Source organism: Peromyscus eremicus, chromosome 17 (genome assembly GCF_949786415.1).
Source record: "Peromyscus eremicus chromosome 17, PerEre_H2_v1, whole genome shotgun sequence".
In the NCBI taxonomy this organism is placed as follows: Eukaryota; Metazoa; Chordata; class Mammalia; order Rodentia; family Cricetidae; genus Peromyscus; species Peromyscus eremicus.
Window position 1 is genome coordinate 43,106,897 of NC_081433.1, and position 13,250 is coordinate 43,120,146.

Genomic DNA, 13,250 nt, shown 5'->3' on the forward strand with positions numbered 1-13,250 from the left:
TCTTTATTCATAATACAGCTTAATTTCTAAAGCAATAGCATTGATAGATGGGCCCTTTAGGAGTCAGTTAGACCTTGAGGGCTGTATACAAAATTTAAAAAGAGCATGAGTTTATTTTTTCTTTCTTTTGAATAATCCAATCTGAAGAACTATAAATATAAATAGAAAAAGGAAAGCAGTAGGTGCGGGTACCACTTCCTGTTTAAAAAAAAAAAAAAGTACAAAAGTAAGAAGGACATACATAGACCAGAGGAGAATAAGGTCCTGAACACTGATGTGAGCCTACCTTGTCAACGAACACAGACTGACCAGAAAAAGTGTGTGAGCCCTGGCTTGATTAGTTGGACTTCCAATGTGTTCTCAATCAACTCTGCACAACAATGAGTCACTTCCGTTATGAATTTCACATGTACACTTTCTGCTCACTCTGGATGAAACTGACCGTATTAGTAACTTGTTCCATTCGTGCAACCAAATATCTGCCAAGAAGCAACTAAGGGAAGAAGGCTTTATTGTGACTCATGACTTGAAAGTATAGTCCTTCATGGTGGGGCAGGCAATGCATATGGAGCAGTGCTCCTGGCTTCTGATGCAGAATGAGACACTTTGTTCACAACGTAGACTCCTCACATCACCATGTTTTTGTAGAAAAGAAAGCAGAAAACAGTTGAGAAAGTGAGCTATAAAACTTCAAGACCAGCTCCCAATGAACCACTTTCTCCCCTTGGCCTTTCTTTCTTAAAGGTTCTACTGTATTGTCAAATAGCTGAGAACTAGGTATTCAAATGCATACATCTGTAAGAAGATTTCATGTTCAAACCACAGCAAAAGCAATGCAGCATTTACAAGAATACTCAAGAACCACAAGCAAATACTCTGCTCATTACAATAGGCAGATTATAAAATTTATCATCCCATTACAATATGGATTTCCTCAGTCAAATTTGGGTCTTTAATGAAGGCTATTTATTAAATAGTAATAAAGTAATTATTTCTGGATGGTGGGATTATGATCAAGTTTGAGTTGGTTTTTACTCAAAATAATTTTCTAGAGATTTTAAATAATATTTTGATTAAGCCTTTAAGAATTTCATTCAATATATTTGACTATATTGACTCCCTCATTCCTCCCAGATTTACCCTCAACCTCCCTACTCACTCAACTTCATTTCTCTTTAAAAACAAAACAAAAAGACACTGAGCCCTTGCGGACATTTCCCCATCCATTTTACCACACAGAAATCTACATAAACAAAGAAATTCTGAGAGCAGAACAGATAGCCTTCCTCAGAGAAGAGCATGCCAACTGGTTACCCAATAGCAAATGATCATCCCTGAAAACAGCATAAAAGCTACAGTATACAGACTAAGCAGGGTCTATTTATGTATGTAGGAATGTATATGTATGTATATGTATAGGCATGTATATGTATATGTATGACCTGTCCTGAGCCATTAGAACACTAGGACTGAGCAGATAAAGGACACCCAGTCACCCACCTGGGGCTGCCTGCCCAGAGTAGGGAGAAGAAACCATCAGCCTTGAGACACAGGGCAGTTGGGCACCATTATGGTGAGAAAATATACAGTTGAGTATGGGAGAGAGAAATAGGGAGAATGGTTCAGGTCCTGTGGAGAGAGGCCAATCAGAAGAGGTGAAGGCAGTGAGGAATGGGCTGATATGGGTGACCTACTTGCCACCTGGGGCCATTATGACATCCAGAACTGGGCTGCTGCTAAGGGCCATGTCCGAGTCCATGTCACTACCATGGTTGTAGTCGGTGTTGATGTCTGTGGCTCCTGTTACCATCCAAGGCTGTGTGACTGCCCAGGGTCTATGCATCCACACTTTCCTAAGAGGAAGAAGGTAAATCTGATATTTTGAAATATGAAATAGTTTTTATTACATTATGTTTAGTCATAAATTATATACATTTTTCAATATTGCATAATTCACACAATTACCCCCACATAATTAGTCTAAATTTCTCTGATTTTTCTCAGGACAATCTAAAGATAATAAATATTATTATCTGGGTGTTATTATTGTGTCAGCATGAAGAGAATGTTGTATTAATTTAGTTTTCAGGAATTAAATGTATAGTAGGAGCAAAAGCACTCTTGATCACATTCTATACTTGTATCTCCCTGTTTTTATTGTAGAAACTGGGATCAATAGAACATTTCAGCATGGGATTTTCCTCTTTTAGAATACATGTCATAAAATCAATCTTACATACTGAAGAAAATGAATTTTCATGAATAAGTATGAGTGAATTTTCCTTAATGTATATGGTTGCTGAAACTTTTGAAACTCAAAGGAAATGAAGATTTTCATTTTCCTTGTAAGTCTCTTTTAATCATTCTTTACACTTATCTAATTTGCCAGCCACCAGGCTTTAGTTTTAATTAAAAGCAAAAATGGGGGAAACATTTTGAATGTCAGTATGGAATTTTCTAGCCATTTAGATAAAACTTTGAAATAGCAATATTGGAATTAGTGTATATACATTTTTTTAAAAAATCCAAAATTTCACCAAACTATTCTTTTCATTATAATGAAATATAATGATAGACTCTATATATATATATAAATATATATATATATATTTATATAAATATAAAGATAATGATAGACTCTACTAACTGAAGACTAACAAGAACATGCTTGTAGCTGAAATAATGTTGGTTTGTTTAGTTTGCTACTGTAACAAATGATATAGGAAAATAATCATGAGACATTTAATAGGAGATATGAGGGAAGGACAATTTTAGAAATTGTTAGGTTAAGTTAATTATAAATTTGCCTTAGCAAAGATTAATCAGCACATATAAAATATTTAATCAAATGCTATACTGGTCAGTGATTCACCACTCAAATGTATGTGTCCTTGCAGAAGTATAGAAATATTTTGTCTGTTCTTTTATTCCTGAAATATATAGACCTGATCAATTTAGTGTTGTGATGTGTGTGTGTGTGTGTATCTATTGTGATTTTGATAGCTTTGTCTGTTTTGTTAGTAGTATGTCAATCAACTTGCATGTCATGATTTCTAAGTTATCATCAATCCCCTAGCTGTTACCTGAGGTGCTTTTAAAAATTTAAGTAATCTTACCATCAAGTAGGTCTTCAGTTCAAAGGAAAGGGTACACCATTATTTCCTAGGGATTTGATACCCTTAGTAATCTACAACACATTTATAACCATAGTATTTTGACATCTTCCAAAGAAATTATCCAAAGAATCTTTTGGATTCTTTCCACAATCTTTCCAAATTTGGTCTGATAGTAAATTCTTAGGACCTGGTGATTTTCAATGGTAAAGGATTGGAGTAATGTGATTTCTGAAGTGGAATATTTACTAAGAATACAGTATCTTTCCCAAGAGAATAAAAAAAAAAACTATTCTTTGTAATTGATTGTATTTTATTAGTAGATTCCAGAAACTATGTTTGTTTAATATTCTACCACATAGGATCATCCAGTATCTTGAGTAATTTTTTTTTTATTTCTGGAAATTGTTTATGTCTAAAGGTTCGTTAGCAAAGTTCATCTTGTGTAGATTTTTGTTTTGCCTTGCTCATGACAGTTTTAGTTTTTAGCAGGATCTTACCCCTAATGGTATTCCTAGGAAGAGTCTTTCTCTGATGATACTCTCAAAATACACAATTATTTAAGATCACATAACAGCTAATTAGCTGGTAGCTAGCAAAATGAGGCACTGTGTGCTTGTGATTACTAAGATGCAGTCACTTTTTCTAAGTTAGTTTATTACCATGAATTATCAAAACTGAGGATCATGAAATCTTCCATATAGAAAAAAAATCCACAGGACTTAAACATATCACTAATGATTTATCATTTTGTAACTATCCAAAGTGTTGCTAAAGACATTGTTTTGGGTATCTCAGGACTGTAGAAAAGAGATTTTTCATTATTGAAGCTAATTTATAACATACTTAATTTATCTATAAGTAATTTTGAAACTACCCAACATGGTAGGAAACACTGTAATTTCAGTATAGCTAAAAGAGCACCAAGCAAAAGTATTGTGTTGTTTCTATAAAATCAACTCTTTGTGGCTTGATTACTGTGAGTAATTTAAGAATCAATCATAAATCTTATTGTGTTTACATCCTTGCAGGCATAAGCATATTTGTGAATTAGCAGACATATGATTATATCAGCCACAATTATCTTTATTTACATGACAGGGATCAACCTTAAAGCAAACCATTTCTTCATATTCACTCATACTCCAATAATGCATGCCATATTTTTAAAAGATTACTTTATTCCGTATGTTCCTCATAGATGTAACCAACTGATGTATTTCTGATTCATTTTATTCTTCACTAAAATATCATAATCCTCTCCAACAATGAGATCAAAAAAATGACTCAGTTGAGTTTTCATGAATCAAAAGGTGGTAAGGCAATTCAAAAATTGCAATTTAATGCACCAGAACTTTACTTTTCCTTCTTTCTTCATGTACTCATAGAAATACATAAATTTCAATCTGTGCTTTTGTATAGCTTCCTTAAATAGTTTCTTTTATAAAATGTTAACATTTATGTTCGGGTTACTTTTGTTTTGCTTTGACCAAATTGCCCAACCTAGGAGAGTTGAAACTTTTGAAACTCAAAGGAAATGAAGAGAGGAAAGTCGATTTTGGCTTATGGTAATGGAAGATCTCAGTTCTTCACAGAAGGAGAGGCATGGCGGAGCTGTACTGTAGGAGCTTGTGATGGAAGTTGCCTATATCTTGGTGCATCAGGAACCAGACAAAGGTATTCAAAGACTGGACCACAGTGGCCTACTGCCTCCAGCCAGGCCCCACCTGTTACAAGCTCCACAACTTTCAAAATAAAATCATTTCTTGAGATCCAGTGTTCAAAGCATGAGCCTATGGAAGACATTTCAGACTACAACTATAACAGTAGCCAAATCTTAATTAGAAGTATAATTTATACGTGGAAGTAAATGATTAGAAAGCCATTATTAATAATTAATAGAACATATAGTTACCTAATATAAAGCATCTTTAATAACTGTTAAGTGCTTTCAATTATATACATACAGAATACCTTTATATGTGCAGGGATATATATGCTTTATATATGCAGGGATATCTTCTTCATTAGTTACTTTAGTTTCTTTTTCCTATGTTTATAGCTTCAGTTTTTATTATTTTGCATGAAAATTTTTGCTTAAGTTTCTCTTGAGAATGTCTTATGTAAGGACTGTACTTCACATCTTTGAACTTGATAAAATATTTCACAATGAAGTTGCCTGCAAAAGCAATATTTTTAAAGTCTGCACTGTGTAACCAAGACTCTAGGTATATGAGAAGAAATACTTGATTTATGAGTATAGTCCTTTATAATATTTTATCACAGATTTCCTGGGGTAATTATTGTTATATAATTTCAAAAATGACATGTTTTTCCTTTCTGGTAAATATTTCTAGAAATATCAAACATACAGTAAGCCACACTACAAAATGAACCATAGATATAAACAGATGTGTAAAATAATATACATATCAAACATATTATTTTTTTTCCAAATTGTTACAAACTATCTCAATCTACAGAACTCTTGACTTCCCAAACAATTAACAGTTGAGATTGCCCTGAATTGGGCTTTAGAACTGTTGAATGTACTTGCACATATAAAGGTATTCAATCAACAAACGCCCAGTACCCCACCACATACATTGTGTAGGGCTATCTCAGCTCATTGTCCACTGGGTACATGCACTACACTAATGTCTAAAGCCCGAAGATTCAGGTTGTTCACTTCCTATCATTCAGGAAATTGTCATCAGTCTGTTCTCTCTCTAGAAGATATGGCCATAAAGTCAAAATATGGAATCTCTTTCTAAGCAATATACATTGTTCTTACATTTTTGCTTTCGTTTTCTATTTCTAAGGTATGGATGTCCTTACAGGAGGCTTCCAAAAGAAACCCACCTTAACTGACACTATCAGTCCCAGAAACTGAAAGAGAACAATTTTTTATATTTTAGACCTCAAGTTTTACTATGTGTTAAAGAGGTCCTTACCTCATACACACTCTTGTTAAGGTCTAATTATGTTAATGAGGGAAGAATGCTAACATCTCTTTGATATCATACATATATGTGTGTGTGTGTGTGCGTGTGTGTGTGTGTGTGTGTGTGTGTGCATGTGTGTGTGCGTGTGTGTGTTCATTCTGGTTTAATACAACTTTAGAATAATAACATCTTTCTCTTGCATTCGTGTTTTTTATTGTGGTGATATATTCCTGTTTATTTTTTTTCAGTAACGCTCATCATGAACACCATTCTATCTGGGACAAATACACCACATCAGTTACTATTTGAATAATAGAAAATCCTCAGTTGGCAGTTAAGTTTTTTAAAGGGGGTGACTTCTTGCTCTTGCTGTTTCTGTAGAAGAAAAAAAAAAAACAGCAGCTACTGTTGTTTTATTCTGTCGAAGGAAATGCGCGTTTTAGTTTGGCCACTTTGAAGATTTTTGTCTTCATCATTTAGGTCAGCTGTTTTCTAAGACGCACTTCACTGGAATTTTTCTTTGTATTTCTCCTAATTGGGGTCCATCAATGTTTCTTCAGCTGTATGTTTGATGTTTCTGTGCTGGTAGGAAAATTGCCAGACAGTAAGAGTTCAAATACTGTTCTGTCTTGGACTTAATTTCATTGATTTCCTATGCTTCTTATGGACTTCTCTGACTGCTGTCATCATATTACTGCATATTTTTAAGTGTATGAAGCTTTTGTCAGCTCCCCGGTTTCATCTTCTGCCTTGCTTGAAATATTAACTAGATTAATTCATTAGTTAAGATGTTTATTTAGTATTTTCATTTCAAAATTCTATTCAGTTACATCATTCCAGTTTTCTAGCAAGCTCCCATTTTCCACTCTAAGTTTAATAATCACTATTTTAAGTTCATTATGCATAAGTAATTAGAATCTTTGGATCACTAGTGCTTCACACACACACACACACACACACATACACACACATATATTTCTTTACCTTGATAATTGTCCATTTTTTCTGGACAATTCTGTTAATTTTCATTAAATAACAGTCAGTGTGCTTATAAATTATAGTGTACCCAACTGATGACTTTCCTTAGTGGAAAGGTCCAACACTTTCTAGATATGGATGTCTCCTCCTTGTAGTTTGTCCTGTCTTCTAAGTCACAGACCTTGTACTTAACGGCATTTGTAGTTTTCACTGAATGCTGCACATTTTTAGGATCCCACACCTTGGTAATCTATACACTTACTTTATTCCATTTTCTTCAAAATAAGACCACAGACATTATTCACCCAAACCTGTAGGCAAACTATGAAGGCAAACTATTCCAAACTATGCGTTGCTCTTTCTTTGACTCTTGAAAATCCATCTCCCCGCTCCCCCGGAACCCCACAGTGTCCGGGAATGGATCAAAAGCAATCATGCAGTCTTTTACTCATTTCTTGGTTGCATCCCTCTGCCTCCTTTGGTTTCAGAATTTGAACCTCTCTAGTGGTGCTCGGATGCCTCCAGTGGACTGCTTTTGTACTAATCTAGCTCTTAAACTTGTTTAACAGAGGGTTCCTCTGATACAAAAAGTTTACTATGTCAGTAAAAGCAACTGAACTGAACCTTTTCTATTCCTTCAGTGAACTGGACTTCCCTAAATACCAACAAAGATAATCTTTCAGTCATCTAGTCCTCTCAGTCTGTTCCTCTCAGTCTCTCTTAATTTTTTCTTTGCTGTAGTGGCTCAATAGTCCTCAATTTACACTCTTGCCATTAAGCAACTAAAAATGTTGTTTTATCAAGTTTAACATAAGCTTTTTGTAATGATTGTGATGTTCCTAAGATTAGTACAAGTAAGTATCCTCCCAAATGCAGTTCAGAATTTCAGTTAACTATTACATATCCACTATGGCAATCTTACATTTATATAAGCTTGTTCTCCATTAAAAATACTCAAATATGTATAAGCTTTATTGAGACTGCGGGTATCTGTTGAAATCTAAATGAAAGTAGCCCTCAGGAAGTCAGAAGAGCATTTGAAACTGCTCTGAACTAGATTATTTAAAATCTGCTAGACAAATACTACTCAGCTAACTCAAGACATATCCACACAGTGGGATGTTATATCCCATATGCTAAAGTAGCTCATTGAACAAAACCAGTGCATTAATGTCTACTATGCAGAGAACTTTGATGTTAATTTTCTGACTCTCAGCCAGTGGAACATGCTAATGCTATTGTGGTAAATGTGAGATGTTCAAACACCTGTCCAGAGAAACTGGTCTATGAGAGATTTTTTTTCCTCTACTGGAATAAAAACAGATGATTTCTTATGCAGAAAATGTTTTCTGTAAAATGGATAAAGGTGATAGCATTAGGTTTTAAAAACTTAGATTATTCTACAAATAATTGTGCTGAATTTCATTCCTATATGTCCCTATGAACTAGGAATAGAAGTTTATGGGAATCAGTAAGATAGATCAGCACTTTAAATTGCATCTGTTCAGTTTTTCTTCAAGCTGAAACCATATTTAAACCAAGCAACAGCATACTTTCAAGCCAAAAATTATTATAGGACGATCACATCACAAAACATGAAACAAACAAGCAAAGACATAGTGAATAAAGCTATTTATTAAGCATGAAAACAATCCTCCTCTGGGATTATTTGAACGCAATGTAAGAAGCATTTCTTTCCTTGTCTATCATTCCTGCAATAAACATAAAATTATATTTATATTTTCTCAACAACACATAGCTATCCCACCTCAGACCTGTAACTGAGGAAAGTATTACAGACTAGGAAATTCTTTTTAGAAAAATGGGGTATGGGTGAAAGTAAAAGTATTGATTTATGAAGTAGGAAATAAATCTAAGGGCACAAGTTATATGTGCAATTGGGGAGTTGCTCTGGGTATTCCTTCTGAGGAACACATACATTTTCCAAGGATAACAGCAGGATAGTAGATAAACTGCAGCCTTTCTGTTCAAAGGACAACAGAAACTCCTGTAAACTGGAGGATGAACCTAATGTGCCATTCGTCTCATAATGTCCCAAATCTTTAAAATGTGTCTTTTTATAGGCCAGTGCAGGTACATTTGTGCAGCTATGTCTACAAAGGAGTAGATTAAAAAAATCTATTGCTATCCCTCTGATCATTTTTAATAAATTAAAATTTACTTTTGTGAAACAGCTAATTACTAATCATTGAAAGGTGTTGCATTATTTTAATTAAAAATAAATGACCTGAATAATGTATGAATACACGAATGGTTAATTGCTCAAACTGCAATGATATTATGAAGTGCTTAGGTCAATATCTGTGGTTGAATGCATATACATATATTTAGCTGCTTCATGCATTTTTTCTATTCTTATCATGGTCATTCAAAAAAATAATTATTGGTTCTATCTGAAAGAGATAGACTCCATTAGTCTTTAGGCTTAATATTCATGTTGATATCTTTAATTTTGGATATGAATTTGGAATTAATAGGCAATTGACTAGAATACTAGAAGAATTCTATTTCATAGAAGTGTTCTGAGAAAAATGCTATATATATATATATATATATATATATATATATATATATATATATATTATTTGTGGCTATGATAAAGGGTTTCTCTGATTTCTTTCTCAGTTCATTTATCATTTATGTATAGGAGGGCTACTAAATTGTTTGAGTTAATCTTGTATCCTGTCACATTACTGAAGGTGTTTACCAGCTGTAGGAGTTCCCTAGCACATTTTTTGGGGTCACTTATGTATACTATCATATTGTTAGCATTTAGGCATCTGTACTGGCCTGCCCTTAGGGTTCTGACAGGATATACCTCAGTTGCAGCCACTAAGAGCACCCCCTGTGCACATTCCCTATGTTTCCTTATAAAAGGTGGGCCTTGTATACCTCCCCATCTCCCTCTCCCTTTCTTTCTCTTCCTCATCCCCAGAGACTGGTCCCTGCCCCCTTCTCTCCCCTCCTCTCAATAAACCTCCTATATGGGCTCTATTGTATGATGTGACTCCTTCCTGCCATTTTTAATATAGAACACATATCATCTGCGAATAGCAAAAGCTTGACTTCTTCCTTTCCAATTTGTATCCTCTTGATCTCCTTTTGTTGTTTTATTGCTCTAGCTAGAACTTTGAGAACTATATTGATGGAGAGAGTGGACAGCCTTGTCTTGTTCCTTACTTTAGTGGAATCGCTTTGAGTTTCTCCCCATTTAATTTGATGTTGGCTGTCAGCTTGCTGTAAATTGCCTTTATTATCTTTAGGTATGTTCCTTGTATTCCTGATCTTTCCAAGACCTTTATCATGAAGGGGTGTTGGATTTTGTCAAAGGCTTTTTCAGCATATAATGAGATGATCGTGTGGTCTTTTTTCTTTCAGTTTTTTATATGGTGGATTTCATTGACATGTTTTCATATGTTGAACCATCCCTGCATTTCTGGGATGAATCCTACTTGATCATGGTGAATGATTTTTTTGATGTGTTCTTAGATTTGGTTTGCCAGTATTTTATTGAGCATTTTTGCATCAATGTTCATGAGGGAGATTGGTCTGTAATTCTCTTTCTTTGTTGCATCTTTGTGTGGTTTGGATATGAGGGTAACTATAGCCTCATAAAAAGAGTTTGGTAATGTTCCTTCTGTTTCTATTGTGTGGAACAATTTGAAGAGTATTGTTATTAGCTCTTCTTTGACATTCTGGTAGAGTTCTGCACTGAAACTATCTGGCCCTGGGCTTTTTTGGTTGGGAGACCTTTAATGACTGCTTCTATTTCCTTAGGGGTTATAGGTCTAATCAAATTGTTTATCTGGTCTTGATTTCATTTTTTTATGTGGTACCTATCCAGAAAATTGTCCACTTCTTTTATAATTTCCAATTTTGTGGAGCATAAGTTTTTGAATTATGACCTGATGATTCTCTGGATTTCCTCAGTGTCTGCTGTTATGTCCCCTTTTTTTGTTTCTGATTTTGTTAATTTGGATATTCTCTCTTTGCCCTTTAGTAAGTTTGGATAAGGGCTTGTCCATCTTGTTGATTTTCTCAAAGAATCAACTCTTTGTTTCATTGATTCTTTGTATTGTTGTCTTTGTTTCTGGTTTATTGATATTATCCCTCAATTTGATTATTTCCTGGCATCGACTCCTCCTGGGTGAGTTTGTTTCTTGTTGTTCTAGAGCTTTCAGGTGTGCTGTTAAATCAATAGTGTGAGATTTCTCCAACTTCTTTATGTAGGCATTTGGTGCTATGAACTTTCATCTTAGCACTGCTTTCATAGTGTCTCACGAGTTTGGGTATGTTGTACATTCATTTTCATTGAATTCTAGGAAGTCTTTAATTTCTTTCTTTATCTCTTCCTTGATAGTGTTGATTCAGTTGGGTATTATTCAGTTTCCATGAGATTGTAGGCTTTCTATAATTTGTGTTGTTGTTGAATTCTAACTTTAAGCCATGGTAGTCCAATAAAATACAGGGGGTTATTTCAACTTTTTTTGTATCTGTTGAGATTTGCTTTGTGACGGTATATGTGGTCAGTTTTACAGATGGTTCCACAGGGTCCTGAGAAGACAGTATATTCTTAACATTCTTACATACTGACATTTTAACTGATAAGCAGTAAAGAGAAGTTATGGGAATAACACCTTAAAAATGTGAGACATTCTATAATTATCTTGAAGTTCAACGAAGGATAGTCACAAGTGTTTCATTTGTTACTCAGTATAGTACACCCACTCACTGTGACACGGTCAGTTATAAATACTTATTATTTCTTTCCCCACTGCAGTACATAGGTAATGCAATAAACACAGGACATGACATCTTCAGTTTCTCAAGTGTATGAAGAATTTATTATTTTTGTGACAAAATGTGGTAATAAATTGTGCACCCCAATAAAACTTATTTGGGGATCAGAGGACAGAGCCAGTCACTAGATTAGACATAGTGGCCAGACAGTGAGTAGCACACACCCTGAATCCTATCACTTGGGAGACAGAGATCTGTCTGGATCTCTGTGAGTTCAAGGCCACACTGGGAACAGAGTCAGGCAGTAGTGGCACACACCTTTAATCCAAGTACTTGGGATCTCATGCCTTTGCTTGAAAAGCACACACATCTTTAATCCCAGGAAGTGACAGAGCTGGGTGGAGAACGGTATATAAGGCATGAGGAGACAGGAACTAAGCAGCAGTTCAACTGAGACCCTCGGGTGAGGACTCAGAGGCTTTCAGTCTGAGGATTCGTGGAAACAGGATCGGCTGAGGAGTTGGCGAGGAGACGTTGGCTGTGGCTTGTTCTGCTTCTCTGATCTTTCAGCTTTCACCCCTATATCTGGCTCTGGGTTATTTATTATTATTATTATTATTATTATTAAAAGACCATCTAAAATTCATGTTACAGCAAAGAGGTTTACATGAAGAGATTCCACAGGGACTGGAGAAGGACTGGGAGGGACTGGGGATGAATGAGGAGGGACTGGGGAGAAGCCTCAACATGTAAGGCACTTCCTAGGTTAGTATTAGAAGTGGAATTCAGCTCCCAGAGCCCACAGGAAAGCCTTTGAGAATACCACACCACCTATAATGTCAATACATAGGAGAGGGAGGTGGGGAATCCCTGAAGCAAGGTGCCTGTCCAGACTAGCCGAAAAGATGCACTCCGAAATCAGAAAGAGACTCTACTCACTGTGTGACTGGAGCATAATCAAGGACATTACAGGACATCCACCTCTGGCCCTTGCACACACGTGTGCCACCACACATGTCAAAACATGCACAAACATATGAACCTCACACAAACACATGCAAAATAATTTTAAATTACTGTGATCTAATTGCAGTTTGAGGAAGTTATACATTGACCTTTAAATCTTTTGTATTTTCTTCATGTTAAAAACTTACTGAATTTTTTTAATATGGAAAACTATTGAATGCAAAAGAGATACTATAGTGTAGATTATAACACTAAAATACAAATGTATAAAAATCTAATAAGAATACAATGGACAAGTTAATCAGTACAGATTAGAAAGACCAACAAAGGCTTAAAATAAGACTTAAAAAAAATGAACTGTTTTATTTTATTTTATTTATTTATTTATTTATTTATTTATTTATTTATTTATTTATTTATTTATTTTGGTTTTTTGAGACAAGGTTTCTCTGTGTAACAGTCCTGGCTGTTCTAGAACTCACTTTGT